The sequence below is a fragment of the Podarcis cretensis genome (assembly GCF_951804945.1).
Source record: "Podarcis cretensis genome assembly, chromosome: 14".
Lineage (NCBI taxonomy): Eukaryota > Metazoa > Chordata > Lepidosauria > Squamata > Lacertidae > Podarcis > Podarcis cretensis.
The window spans coordinates 24478093-24493098 of record NC_137183.1 but is presented as its reverse complement, the minus strand read 5'-3'; the positions used below and the strand labels follow the sequence as shown (position 1 = coordinate 24493098).

The 15006-nt window shown below is 42.4% G+C and overlaps 1 long non-coding RNA gene across 11 annotated transcripts in view; it reads right to left on the bottom strand.

Moving 5' to 3' along the window:
* Window positions 1–15006, bottom strand: part of LOC307203526 — a 65085-nt gene that overhangs the window by 29184 nt on the left and 20895 nt on the right. For 7 of the 11 annotated variants that reach the window (XR_013833235.1, XR_013833239.1, XR_013833240.1 and 4 more), the window contains one exon: window positions 13171–14980. This is a non-coding gene — a long non-coding RNA (uncharacterized lncRNA). The remainder of the gene's footprint in view (window positions 1–13170; window positions 14981–15006) is intronic. The other 4 variants (XR_013833236.1, XR_013833237.1, XR_013833238.1 and 1 more) reach the window with 1 other exon arrangement.

Here is a 15006-nt window from a genome sequence, read left to right as displayed (position 1 = left end):
GAGCTAGTAAGTTTGTTAGCTTAGATGGTTTTGAAACAATGTATGTGTTTGAGAAGGGGGTGTTATACTTTTAAACACACTCTGTGCAATTTGTGGTGGTCATCTTTAAAAATACTGCTCCATTATCCTTTTTCTCCCCATTTGGAATGAATGAGGCTAATTAATTTCAGGCCATACTTGATGAGGTCAGCACCAAACTAGGGGGTGCGTGCTAGACATTGCTAATCTCTTTCAGCTGAGAGTGATGAATTAAAGATGAAGCATGCCTTCACAGACCTAATTTAGAATGTATATTTAAAAAAAAAAACCTACAGCAAATAATGCTATAGCATTCACAACAAAGGAAAACTTGTTCTTGTGGCTCCCATGTAGTGTTGATTTTGAAGAAATCTTTTATTCGCTTGGGGAGCCTGGCTGTGGATGGGTGGAACAGATCAGAAAATTGCAACATGGGCGTGTGTGTGTGTGTGTGTGTGCGTAAAACTCACTAGTGTTTCATATCCAGTATGTATATCTGACATTGTTCACACTTAATTAAGGGCTTCTTCACTTATTGCACATTTAAGGTGTACACTTAAGATTATTTTAAATGCGGTTCCTTAAAATGTGGCATTCAGATGTGACAAACACCCGTTTCATATAGATATGCTTGACAGAAACCAAGGCTTCACTGGTACAGTGCCAATCGAGATGATCATGGAGAACCATTATTATATATCCCATCTCTTTAAATTCCCTTTAGAAGCAGTTGAGCAAAGAGCAAATTAGATTGGGACTGAATTGCAAAGCAATGGTTAATCCAATGCAAGGGTTAACTCAGTGCAAATCACCCTTTGCTAGCACACCCCACAAACCTGCTACTTTGCCCTGTTAGGGAACACATCTATAAACCCATATGTTTCTCCCCAATAAGACTCATTACAGCCTGAGTCTGGTGAGTCAAGTAATAGAATACACTGGAGAAAATGGAAGGGAGACGGTTTAACCCTTCCTGCAGCATGGTGATCCCAATCCAGTTTAGAGATATGAAACCTGATCCCAAATCTCCAAAGCCTGAATCTAGTTTACCCCTCAATAGCAAATGCAGGTTTGCTCCCCATAATTTGCTAAACAGTCATTAGAACCAATCTATTTGTGAAACTCATGACACTCAGTCAAGCTGCTTTAGGTTAAAAAAGGCATGCATGCATATATATATATATATATATATATATATATATATATGCCTTTTTTTAACCTAAAGCAGCTAAATAAATAGGTTGCAATCTGGTGGAGACGTTCTGTGTAGGGAGAAAGAGACTTCTTCAACCTTTCTGAGTATTTTTCCACATTCAGAATGTCGCCCACTCAACCTGGTGTTTCCCAAGGAGGAAAAGATGCCTGCAATATATGGACCTAAGTTAAAACTAGGTGGAAGATTTATACTAGTGCTTCAACTTTTAAATCTTCAGTCAACTGGTTAGAGTCAATTTTAGAGTTGCAAGTAAGAATGCAAGGAAAGGCTGCTGGATTAGGCCGATGACCTATCTAGTCCAGCATCCTGCTCTCACAGAGCCAACCAAATGCCTGTACACAACTGGCATGCCAGACCCAAGCACAATAACCCTCTCCCCTCCTGTGATTTCCAGCAACTGGTATCAGAAGCATTACTGCCTCTGTCCATGGAGGCAGAGCATAACCATCTCAGCTAGCAGCCACTGATAACCTCTTCCAAAAATTTGTCTAATCCTCTTTTAAAGTCATCTAGGTTGGTGGCTATCACTGCCTTACAGCAAAATCCTATACAAGTCTGTTCAGAAGAAAGTCTCAATGACTTCAGTGGGCCAGGTAGGGATGTAAAGAGGCACTGTTATCTCTCATATGCAGCACTGTTTCTGATCCACTGCAGTTCATCTTCCACCCAAAACTACATTATTGCTGTCAGCTGTGGCAAAATGATGTAATTCATGTAAACTGTGCAAATCATATTGTCATTAATAAGGTTACCAGACGTCCCCGTTTTCCGGGGACAGTCCCTGGATTTACAAATCAGTCGCCTGACAAAATCCTATCATTCCTACTGAAGTTGAAAAGTGTCCCTGGATTCATTGAAACAAATCTGGTACCCTTGCATTATGTGATTCCACCCCCATTATTTCAATGCAATGGAAATGCAATGTGAATGTCATGTATCATTTGTGGATGGAAAGCAACGACAATATAATATTCACTGGATTTATTTCCATTCTGGATATGAGACAAATAAGCAAACATCAGCCATTTCTGTTTGTTGTCAGAATTCTCTGACATTCCTACTCCCAAGTAAGTGAATATAGGATTGCAGCCTATTAAATATATCTTATGTTTCAGTATCCCATCAGAAATGACTAATGATGTATGTTTGTTAAGGCAATTTATGACTCCAGTTAAAACCTCTGGGCACTCTGATCTTTCCCAGGTGAGCTGTACCTGTGATATACTTTGTTTTGGGGAGGTTTCTGCTTCCCAAATTCAAACTTTGTCTCCTTTCTTATCAACAGTGTGAGCATGATTATAATTGTTTCTTTAAAATGTTGCTGCATTTTTCCATGTTTTCCTGCTAGGTGGGTGGTGTAGATTATATGATAGCTTTTATCAGGCTGGCTTAATACAATAATAACATGTGCCCAGTTTCTGCCTGACAAAGAGGTGCATTCTTCAAGCACAAGGGAGGACTGTAGACCCTTTTCATGTGAGATACTAATGTGTCTCACAACTTTTCTTACAGCACTTGTGGGGTGTGTTTGTTTTGCAGGAGGACAGAAGATGCAAACGAAACTGAAGTTGCATTCTAGGAAGGAACCGTCAAATCTGTCAATTTCAGTTTCTCTCAGTTTCTCATTCTTTTCTGTCTCAATTTCACTTCTCCACATTTCTACATCAGTATGCAAAAAAGAATTTTAAGTCCCCATGAAAATACATCAGCATTTTAATGTGGATTTCCCCTAATACACACATTTTTGTATGCCATTTTCCCTAATATAATTTTTATATGTTATTTTTAATAGTATAAGCATTTTCATGCATACATTAACCAAGTGTGTGCATTTTTGTACATGTTGCCTTGCTGGAAAAGTCAATTGCAACAGCCATAGATTTGCAATTTCTGATGGCTAGCTCTGTTTCAGCTTGTGCTTAATGTTTTGGAAAGGAAAAATGAGATAAGTTTGCCTTTCAATGAGAACTAAATCCAACCTCTCCCCTATCCCTAAATGCAGGCAATGTGGGCCTTGCATCTGTGTGACAAACCAGTCGGCATACGTACAAGTCAGTTCAAGTCTCACACATGAAACTGTGCTTAGAGACACAAGCTCCAAACTGAGGTACAAACTGAATTAACCAACTATCCTGGCCCCATTTGCAGAAGGCATTTAGGGGCAACATAAAATGAGCTCAGGGCCATTTGTAGCTCCTGAGCCACAGGTTCCCCCACCTATGTTCTGTGTCGTGGTAGAAAGTCTGTAAGACAGTCCCCTGGTTGAACAATCTTAATCAATGGATCATGCAAAATTTAGTCAATGAATCAATTCATTGGTCAGCTAATTCAACTAATATGGGCCTGAGTCAAAAGGGCTGTTTGGAAGCACAACGCTCACTTGGTTTGTTTTCATATGACCTCTGCCTTGTGTTTTTTAGCATCAGGCATCATTTTAGAAGATGTATCTCCTTCCTGGGTATAAATGAAGGGTGTGCATACTTCTTAGCAGACCATGCTGGACATCTACACATTTTTGGAAATACCTGTATAAGAAATAATATTTTTTTCAAATAAAAAAGAGGGAAAACGGCATCCTGATTTTTGGGGAAGGGTCATAGCTTGGTGATAGATTCATGCAGAAGGTCCCGAGTTCAATCCCTAGCAGGACTGGGAATGTCCCATTTGAAATCCTGGACAACTGCTGCCTGTTAGTGCAGATGATACTGTGAGATGAATCAATGGTCTTGCTTGATGTCATGCAGCTTTCTCCCATCGTTCAGCCCAGACACTGAGGTCTGGCTCCAAGGGCCTTCTGGTGGTTCCCTAACTGCAGGAAGTGAGGTTACAGGGAACTAGGCAGGGGCCTTCTCAGTAGTGGCGCCCACCCTGTGGAATGCCCTCCCATCAAATGTCAAGGAAATAAACAACTATCTGACTTTTAGAAGACATCTGAAGGCAGCCCTGTTTACGGAAGTTTTTAATATTTGATGTTTTATCGTATTTTTAATAATCTGTTGGAAGCCGCCCAGAGTGTCTAGGGAAACCCAGTCAGATAGGTGGGGTATAAATATATTATTATTATTATTATTATTATTATTATTATCTGCACTGATTGCACATTTTTAGATGTTCAATTTAAAAAATGATCAGTCAAGTGAATGTTGCTACTCTAGAGTTCTGAGTTTAAATACACAGGTCCTATCTACTTCGCCTTTCAATTGGAAGTCATCAAGTATACAGTGTTCAAGTATTTTAAAAATGAGTAAAATATAGTCCTGTTCACGTTCACCACTGGAGGAGAGGATGGCTGAGCTGAGCAGCCATGCCCTTGCCACCAAGTGCATTGAGTAGCCCTGCCCCCAGAAATCCATGTATAGCATAAAACCTGAAGTTGCATGTATTTGCTGAAAGCCTTTGTATGGACCAAGCATGGTTGGGGTTCTGGGGAGCACAGAAGCTTTCATATGCATTGAGCCCCTGCCTGTAGACATCCTGTGTCTGCAGATGACAACAGAGAGTGTGGCTGCTTCGTGCAGTTCCATTCCTGTGTTGCTCTACGTTGGATCTATAACACCTAAATGTGGTTTAAATGCATGTGTGAATCCGCACTACAACTTCTCTGCGTCTGCTGTGTGTGCATGTAAACAATGAATCGTTTTGCTAAAGCAGGGGTGAGGGGGCTTTTTCAACCTGAGTGCCACATTCCCTTCTGGGCCACCTGCTAGCACTGGTTGGGCCAGAGGCAAAAAGGAGGAGAGCAATGAATGTAGATATTACCTGTGTGCTGTAAGTTCAGAGACCTACCTTCTCAGTAATCTCAGTTCAAGGTTGCCTTATCACATATATGCCCCCACGTTTGCTACAACCGCGGCAAGGATGCTACAGGCACAAAGATGGGAAAACGATAAAATACCAGCCAAGGAAGAATGGCAAGAAAAACCTATGGAATATGCCAAAATGTCAAAACTAATGGAAAGACTTCGAAATAAGGATAAAAAAATCATTTAAGAAAGAATGGGAACCATTTTTGGCCTACATAAAGAATCAATGCAAAGAATTGGACTCATTAGCAAGTTTTGAATAATCATTTACAATTAGCAAAAATTATATAATCTACAAGTAAAAGTACCCAAAAAAATGGGTGAAAAACTGAATATGCAGGAAATGATATGATTTTGAAATAAACCAGAGAGGGAGGTTGAGGGAAGTATGGGGGAATTTCGGAACTGTGAATTATGTTATTTGTTATGCTTTAATATTGGAAAAATGGAAAACTTAATAAAAATTAATTCAAAAAACCCCCACATATATGCCCCCACGATTGCTTTATTCTGTGACACTAGCACTGTTTATAAGTGCAACATAATACACATTCTGTACTTGTAAGAAACTGATATCTTAATGTAACATCACCCATACTTTGGACTCCCTGCCTATTCACATCAGGCAAGGCACCTTCTCTATTCAGACATGTAGAATGTTGACTTATCTTTTAAACCTGATTTTCAACTTACTAGTGATTTTAATCATTTTTGAATGTTTTAAATAGTTTTGCTTAACTGTTCTTTACTGATAATTTTATTGTTTTATTCTTTTATTAAAAAACTGAGGTTTTGATACAATCAATCAGAATATATACATTTTGTGACATGAAAAAATAGGCTGGTTTCTACACACATTCTATTTTCCATTCAGACAAGTAAGAGGCATCATCAGAGTCTAAGAACACAGCCAAGCAAAAACACCCAAGGAGGATGCAAGGCAGAAGTGTGGTTGGCAATGGTGTGTGTGATTAGGGAGAGGATGTGGTCTATGAAAAGCCCTAAGGACCAGATGGAGAATTTTGCCCCAGAGCCTGAGGTTCTCCACACCCAGGACTCAGCTACACAACTGCAAATAAAATGTTTTAAGGGTGTTGTAAAGTGCGATACAAAAGGGATGTGGGTGGTGCTGTGGGTTAAACCACAGAGCCTAGGACTTGCCGATCAGAAGGTCAGCAGTTCGAATCCCCGTGATTGGGATGAGCCCCAGTTGCTCGGTCCCTCGTTTCCGTGCGCTGCTCTGCTTCGCCAGAAGCAGCTTAGTCATGCTGGCCACATGACCCGGAAGCTGCACGCCGGCTCCCTCGGCCGATAAAGCGAGATGAGCGCCGCAACCCCAGAGTCGGTCACGACTGGATCTAATGATCAGGGGTCCCTTTACCTTTACCTAAAGTGTGATACACAAATGTGACACTAAATGGTGATGGTGAGCTATGGCAAATTCAATATATTTTTCAAAACTTTTTTTAAAAAAGCATTTTCACAGCATTTTTATATGTGTGTAGATTCCACCCAGGTTCCCCACCCCCCGCTAAACAGAGAAACTGATAGCAAGCAAACAACCTACTGCTGAGCAGAATTGCCCTAACGCTTTAAATGGGTGGCTCTGCCTGCCTGCCTTTGCATCCCAGTAGTCCTCATTAGAGGGAACCTGCTTCCCATTATGTCCTGTCTCCATGCTGAATCAATCTTCCAACCCTTTGATTGCTTCTGAAAATATGTTTATTTTTTAATAATGCTCGTTTTTGCTCCCCTGTGATTAAACCCAGACAAGGCAATGCCCAGAAAGTAGGTGGAGGGATTCTTTTGGGCAGAAAGGGGAGATAAAGACCACATGTTTTTCTAATTGTGGGACCATTAGAGCATATAAATCTGGCCATTTGTGTTGTAGATGCATCAGAGGGTGGTTGTAATAAATACAGATTGGCACATCATGCTCGCCAAATGGACTTTATGGATCATGTCCCATGCTTCGTAATTCTCTGGTGCTGTCCCTGAACTAGCTTCTTGAAGGCTATTAAAATTCTGAATGGTGCATTATTCCACTTTTTGGGTACACTTCTCGGTCCTAACTGTCAAAGGCCTATTGAAAGAACCTGGCTTTTGAAATAAATCACTTTTCCCTTTTGAGGGAACATACTGTCCTTTCTAAGAATTGAATCCCTTACCAAAAAATAAAAAAATCAGCGATGATCTAGCTGTAGAACCTGGCAGATGTGCATCATAGTTTGGTTGGGCTATTCAGAAATTGAGAATAGCAGACAAGGAAACAGCTGAATACATTTAAGCCAGTAAAATCTAGGGTCAAATGTTAACCTGCTTGATGCACCTAACTAGGGGAGAGGAGAAATGTGGTTCAGTTTGCAAATAAAAGTAAATATACCTAAGCTGCATGTCCCAAAACAATATGCAAACCAAAACACAGCCCTCCTTTTAAATTCACACCTCTTCAAATGATGTGATGCAGTTCACTATCCAAATAACAGGGGCAAATATGCATATACTATGGGAAAGAGTGCATATATTACTGGAAGTAGCACACACCATGCATTAAAACACAGAAAAGCACATTGAAAGATGTATATATTAGAGGGAATTGCATACAAGTCTCTGAATATTAGGAAAAATTCACATTAAAATGCTGGCTGATTTTCATTAGGACTTTTCCTAAAAGAATTGCAAATAGGGAAAAGGAGAAACTGAGATAAACAGAAATTGACAGGCTCACCCATCTCAACACCTAATGTCTAGGCCAGGAACAGCCAACTCAGAAAGGCTTCTCATCCTCCCCCCACCCCAAATCATTATTCATTTGTTTGCTTGTTTATTGAAAGCATTTGCATCCCATCTTTCTCAGTCAATATGAACCCATCCACTAGCTAGGATAGCTTTAAAAGAGGCTTAGATAAATCCAGTCCACAAATGTACGAAACTGACATACCAATTCAGACGATTGATCCATCTAGCTTGGCATTTTGTACACCATGAGTAGCCAGTGGGCTGTTGTTGCCTTTCAGATTTGACGGGTCTCCAGTTTTCATTATTCCTGACCACAAGCCACAGTGTTTGGGGCTGATGGAAGTTAGAGTCCAACAACCACATTGGCTGCCAATGTTCTAAATTGACTGGCAGCAGTTTTCTAGACTTCGAGACAGAGGTCTTTCTGAGCTTGTGTTACCTTTCCCTCCCCTCCATTATTGTTAAGCCTTATAGATTGTAAGCTCCTCGAGACAAGGACCTGTCTAACTGGAAGTGCAGTGCAATCTACCACATGTTTCATCACAAGTAAGTCCCACTTTGTTCAATGGGGCTTCCTCCCAGGCAACTGAGTACAGAATTGCAGCCTAAATTACTTAATAGGCTGGTATATGAGCACACCCTCTTCAATGCCTAGTTATGTCTGTAGCGCCTTTTCAGACTTGTTTACCTAGCCCAGCTGTGCTGCATTATCAGAAGGGAGGCCATGAAATCTTAGCCATCATGCTGTATTATACTGTCAGCAGTTTAAACCAACTGTGGATTTGTAGAGAGAGATTAATTCATTTGCCCTCTCTCATTACCCTAGAATTTGCGGTCATCTGACAAAATTAACTGGCAGTAGATTCAGGGCAGAGAAAAAGAAGGTACTTTTTCACACAACATGCAATTAGCTTGTGGGATTTGATCGTGGCTACTGGCTTAGGCAACTTTAAGAAGGAGCCGACATAAATTCATGACACTGGAGAGGTCTATCAATGCCTATTGGCCATTTATGCTTCCATGCTCAAGCTTGCGTACACACTATAACTTTAAGGCACTTTTGAAACACATTGTTTCCCTCAGAGAATTCTGAGCGCTGTATTTTGTTAAGGGTTGGTGGGCATTGTAACTCTGCGAGGGGTAAAGTGCAGGGCCCAGAATTCTTTGAGGGAAAGAATGTGCTTTGAATGTGTTTTCTGGATACAGTGTTCACAAAGCCTCAACAATATTGAACCAAATGGATCACCCTTCTGATACAATAAGGCTCTCTTTAGTACATATTCTTCTCTGAAATGGGCAGAAATGGCATGTGGATGTTGATGGAGAATTTGCAAAGACAGTTACTTTTGGAATGAGGTGTCATGGCAGACGACCGCTTCAGACTGGAGTCTTTTTGCAGGTGTGTTCTGCAACGTGTTATTGATACAATAGTGAACGGTAGATAAACGGTAGATAACTCCATGCATTCGTGGTGGATTTATACCAGACCGTACAGATATCATACCTCCCAATGTTACCACATTATTGCCATCTTGAAGGTCCCTCTTGTGCTATGTAGCACCACAACAGCAGGACAACAGCAGAAAAAGGATGCTTGCAGTAGGGAAAGTTGCAGGATTTCGACAGGGAGCTATGGGACATGAACCGATTGGAAACAAAGCAGAATGTCCATCCCAAAAAAATTTCCAGGTACAAGCTACAGAAATGCTTGACTCAGGGAGAGCCTAACCACTGTAGTTCATATGCTGGTAATCTCAATGTTGGATTAGTGCAATGCCCTCTATGTGAGACTGCTCTTGGGTCTGGTTTGGAAGCTCATGCTGGTGCAGAATGTGGCCGCGAAATTGCCGATGGGTACATTTAGTCAATGTAGGGATGCGGGTGGCACTGTGGGTTAAACTACAGAGCCTAGGACTTGCTGATCAGAAGGTTGATGGTTCAAATCCCCGCGATGGGGTGAGCTCCCGTTGCTCGGTCCCTGCTGCTGCCAACCTAGCAGTTCGAAAGCACGTCAGAGTGCAAGTAGATAAATAGGTATCCCTCTGGCGGGAAGGTAAACGGCATTTCCGTGCGCTGCTCTGGTTCGCCAGAAGTGGCTTAGCCATGCTGGCCACATGACCTGGAAGCTGTACGCCGGCTCCCTTGGCCAATAAAGCGAGATGAGCGCCGCAACCCCAGAGTCAGCCACGACTGGACCTAATGGTCAGGGGTCCCTTTACCTTTACTTACATTTAGTCAACAGCATGTCACACCATCGTTAAAGCATCTACACTGACTGCCTGTCCTCTACTGAGCCAGATTCCAGGTTCTTGTATTGATATATAAAGCCCTGAACAACTTAGGTCCAGGGTACCTCAAGGACCACCAGAGCCCTGTCACTAAGATTCTCTGCAGGAGCATCATTGGTCATTCCCCAAGCTGGCAAGGCTCATCTGACAACAAGAAGAAACTAAGCTTTTAGTGTCATCAACTCAGTACTGCGGAATACTCTTCCAAAAGGGATTCAGCAGGAGCCTTCTGTTTCAGCTTTTAAATGCCTGCTGAAAAACTTTTGTATTCTGTCAGGGTTATGAGGGCTATTGAGAATACATCTTTCCATGATAATTAATTGATTTCTGGTTTTTAATTGTTTGTATAGTTTTTACTATATGTTTTTAAGTGTCATTTTTGTATACTTTTTATGAATAACAGCATATACATATTTTTATAAATAAAATAAAACTCAACATGAATTCACCATGAAAAGGACATCCAAGGAGGAACATATACAACAAATGCAGTTTTTGTGGTGATTTCCGCTGTGGTTGTGCTATAGCACAATAGTGCCCCTCCAGATGGCAACTAACAACTAATAAAACAGAATGCTGTGTGCACAGACCAGTATGAATTTGCTGCTACTGATCCATTGGTGTGCCAATGATTACATATATAGGTAAAGGTAAAGGGACCCCTGACCATTAGGTCCAGTCGTGGCCGACTCTGGGGTTGCGGCGCTCATCTCGCTTTATTGGTCAAGGGAGCCGGCGTACAGCTTCCGGGTCATGTGGCCAGCATGACTAAGCCGCTTCTGGCAAACCAGAGCAGCACACGGACACGCTATTTACCTTCCCGCCGGAGCAGTACCTATTTATCTACTTGCACTTTGATGTGCTTTTGAACTGCTAGGTTGGCAGGAGCAGGGACCAAACAATGGGAGCTCACCCTGTCTTAGGGATTCGAACCTCCGACCTTCTGATCAGCAAGTCCTAGGCTTTGTGGTTTAACCCACAGCATCACCCGCGTCCCTGCAATATATATATATATATATATATATATATATATATATATATGAGGGACGCAGGTGGCGCTGTGGGTAAAAGCCTCAGCGCCTAGGGCTTACCGATCGAAAGGTCGGCGGTTCGAATCCCTGCGGCGGGGTACGCTCCCGTCGTTCGGTCCCAGCGCCTACCAACCTAGCAGTTCGAAAGCACCCTCGGGTGCAAGTAGATAAATAGGGACCGCTTACTAGCGGGAAGGTAAACGGCGTTTCCGTGTGCGGCTCTGGCTCTGGCTCTGGCTCTGGCCAGAGCAGCGATGTCACGCTGGCCACGTGACCCAGAAGTGTCTCCGGACAGCGCTGGCCCCTGGCCTCTTAAGTGAGATGGGCGCACAACCCCAGAGTCTGTCAAGACTGGCCCGTACGGGCAGGGGTACCTTTACCTTTTACCTATATATATATATATATAATAGATACACACACACTTTTCCCTCAAAGAAGCCTGGGAACTGTAGTTTGTTAAGAATGCTGGGTACTGTATGTCTGTGATGGGAATCCTGGGGATGGCAGTTGACCCCTCACAGAGATACAGTATCCAGCATTCTTAACAAACTACAGTTCCCAGGCTTCTTTGAGGGAAAGATATGTGCTTTAAAGGTATGCTGCAGATGTGACCAGTTACAGAATGCAGAATGCATCTGCAAAACACACACACATACATTTCAGTAGAGAGTGGGGGCCTCTCTCTCTCTCTATCTATCTATCTATCTCTCTCTTCCCTTTCCTGGGGTATCCATCTCTGAAAGGACCCCTTCTGTATTTTAAAAAAGCTCCCGTTTACTTCACGCACGAGGCAGAGAAAGAATTGTTCTGCCCCATATGTTTCTATATTTAAAGGGCTTAAGTCGAAAGGTGTGCATAGCCTGTGTGTGTGTGTGTGTGTGTGTGTGTGTGTGTGTGTGGAGAGAGGGGGGAATTCTGATTGCAGATAACTGCTCAATTTGATTTAGTGTCGAATGATAGTGATGGGGTTGATAACTCAGCATTCATCGGTAATTCATCTTCTCCTGGTAGAAATTTACCGCAAAGCAGCGCTTTTCCCAACACTGACAAGTCCTATTAATCTTCTTCAGACACATTTCAATAGGTGTCTCCATCTAGACCCTCCATCTAAACACTCTTGGGCATCACCGGAGACTTGGAGACGCCTTCACTGAAGGTTCCACTAGAAGTGAAAATGGGAGACTAGATTGTACTTTTTTTTAAAAAAAAGAAATAATTAATTCTCTCTGTCCATTTAATTAGCAACTCCTGCCAGCCTTTTCCTCACTCAAGTGTGACGACGCTTTTTCCTAACTTGAACAAGACTTGGGAAACATTAAGTTTCTAAAACTGAAACAATGTGGCCTAATGGGCAGAGGGTTAAACATAGAGTGAAGTGCCCAGGGTTCAAATGAGAGCTGTAAGTCAAGAAGTCCTTATTATTGAGTGCCACACAGGCATTATCTAATTTGCGAGGCCTTAAGTAGCAAACCATTCTGTCTCATTCTCAACTTCTCCTCTGTAATATGGGGGTAGTAGTATGAAGCCATCAGATACTGGGTTGCTGCAAAAGGGTGACTTTACCGCTGAACGCATCACCTGCAGTTTTCAACTGCAGTTTTGAAACAGTTGCAGTGTTTTAAATTGCCATCACCCTGCAGTTTGCAACACTAGTCTTAGGGTTACCTGCACAGCTATCTGGGAGTAAGCCCAACTGGACACAATGAGACTTGCATGTAAGTAAAAATTGCACAAGATTCTGCTGTACATGATTATTCTTGCTTTTGTTATGAACAGCAACACTGTGAGGTAGGCCAGCACTTCAGGTGACAGACTGCAACCAAGAAGGAGTGAATGCCTATGATGAAATATGAAGCAGGGGAATTAAAATATACTGCTTTCAGGGCATTTAATTTTGACTACATCCAAAGCACCGTTTAAATTTGATAAGAACTCCTAAAATGTGAAATTGCACCCTTCATACACTGTGCTGGGAGAAAAATGCTGGTTTTGTGGGGGTGGCTTTTCTTTCTGGTTTCAAACAGGACTAAAATGAAAAGCTGGGAGAAATTAAATTGTGGAATTCAGCCACTAACCTGTACAGTTGCGATCACTGAGACAGCGCACCAAACCCTGCTGTGTCCATTCATCATGACGCTCCATTTTAGTGGGTGGAGGGCGGGAGGAGAAAGATGCAAAATATATTGTAAGGCGATATCTGAAACGAGGCCTCTGGAACACTGTGATTTACTAGTAGCGTAAGGTTAAGATGAGTGTCGAGAATTCAAAACCTTCCCTTCCTAGTTTATCCATTTTTAACACACATCTGTCAAGCGCCACTTGAGTCCTAAGCTCCGACTCCGCTACAGGAAGCGACTCGAGGTTAATGCGGCCATGCAGATCCCAACTGTACAACTCCCGGGATTCCCCCTTTTTTGTTTTCCTTACATTAGCTGCCAACACGCGAACAAATATTGCTCAGTCAAATTAGACCCATAATATTTAAAGATGGATTATGCTCTGGGATCCTCGTGGTGGGCAAACAAGATGGGCGCAAAATGGCTGTGTGTGTTTTGCCAAAGACCCCTCAGAATTTAAATGGGGTCATTTGGAGTTTGTTAGTTTGTTAGCAGAGGAAACTAGACATGGAAAATTGTCTGGGTGGGTCAAGTACTTTGGAAGAAGACACCCCCCACGTACACCATGACTTCCTTTTTCTTTTCTTCTCTCTTCTTTCCTTTTCTTCCTTCCCTTGATCTGTCTTTTGATATCCTCTCCCACTCAGGCTGTCAATGGTTACTAGCCTCCAGGCTATATTCTACCTACTGTGTTGGAGGCAGTATGCCTCTGAAAACCAGTTGTTGGGAACCATGGGAGCGCTGCCCTCAGTCCTGCTTGTGGACTTTCCCATTGTGGCTTCTGACTGGCTGCTTTGAGAACAGGGTGTTGGACTAAATGGGCTTTGGCCTGATCCAGCAGAACTCTTCTTCTGGTCTTAGGTAGCCTGATGCACTACATGTTTACATTGAAATAAATCCCTCCGTGCTCAATGGGGATTTTACTTAAGAAACTAGGGACACTCTTGTGTTAACACCCATCACACCAATGAGCAATGTGTGGGCTCATTGTTGAAGGCTCTTTTCCTTTTATTTGTGAATCACAGTTATATGCCACATTTCCTTTAATGAGCTCAAAGTGGTGTACATGGTTCTTCCCTCCCATTTATTTTTCATCTGTGCAACAACCCTATGAGGTAGGTTAAGCAGAGAGGTAGTGACCAACCCAACGTCACCTAGTCAGGTCCTGCTTGCTGATTTCCCACAGGCCACTGTGAGAACAGGATGCTGGACTAGACTAGTCATTGGCTGGACTAGATTAGTCCAGCAGACTCTTCTTATGTTCTTATGCATGTGAGGTGGATGGGATCACACCTCCTGCATCCACATAATGTCCTACTATATGTGCAACTGAGGGCACTGCCTTCTGCAAGGTTCTTGGTTGCTCAGAGAGAGCTTGTGTGCATTTAGTGCAGCAGTCAGGCTTTCGGACAAATACGTGCTCACCAGGAACTTGCGCAAAAGGCACAATCCCTTCTCCCCATGCCTTCATTACCATGGATTCTGAACATCTGCATGGGCCTCGTGTGTTCTTTGCATATGCCTATATGGTCCACAAATTTGATTCATGCAGTCTTTCTCCTCTACGTACACACATACACAAAGATGTGTAACCTATGCAAACGTTACCTTCTGCACATGAAGGTGGGGCAGATTTCTATACCATGTGGAGAAAATGCTCCCCTGGGCAAGTCTGTCAACAGTTCTTTGTGCTTGCTTTCTTCCTTTTTTCTAGAAAACATGTGGCACTGTCACATGGCCTTTCCATTAGAACCATCCTCAGGAATTCCTAGGATAAATGGGAAAAATAACTTT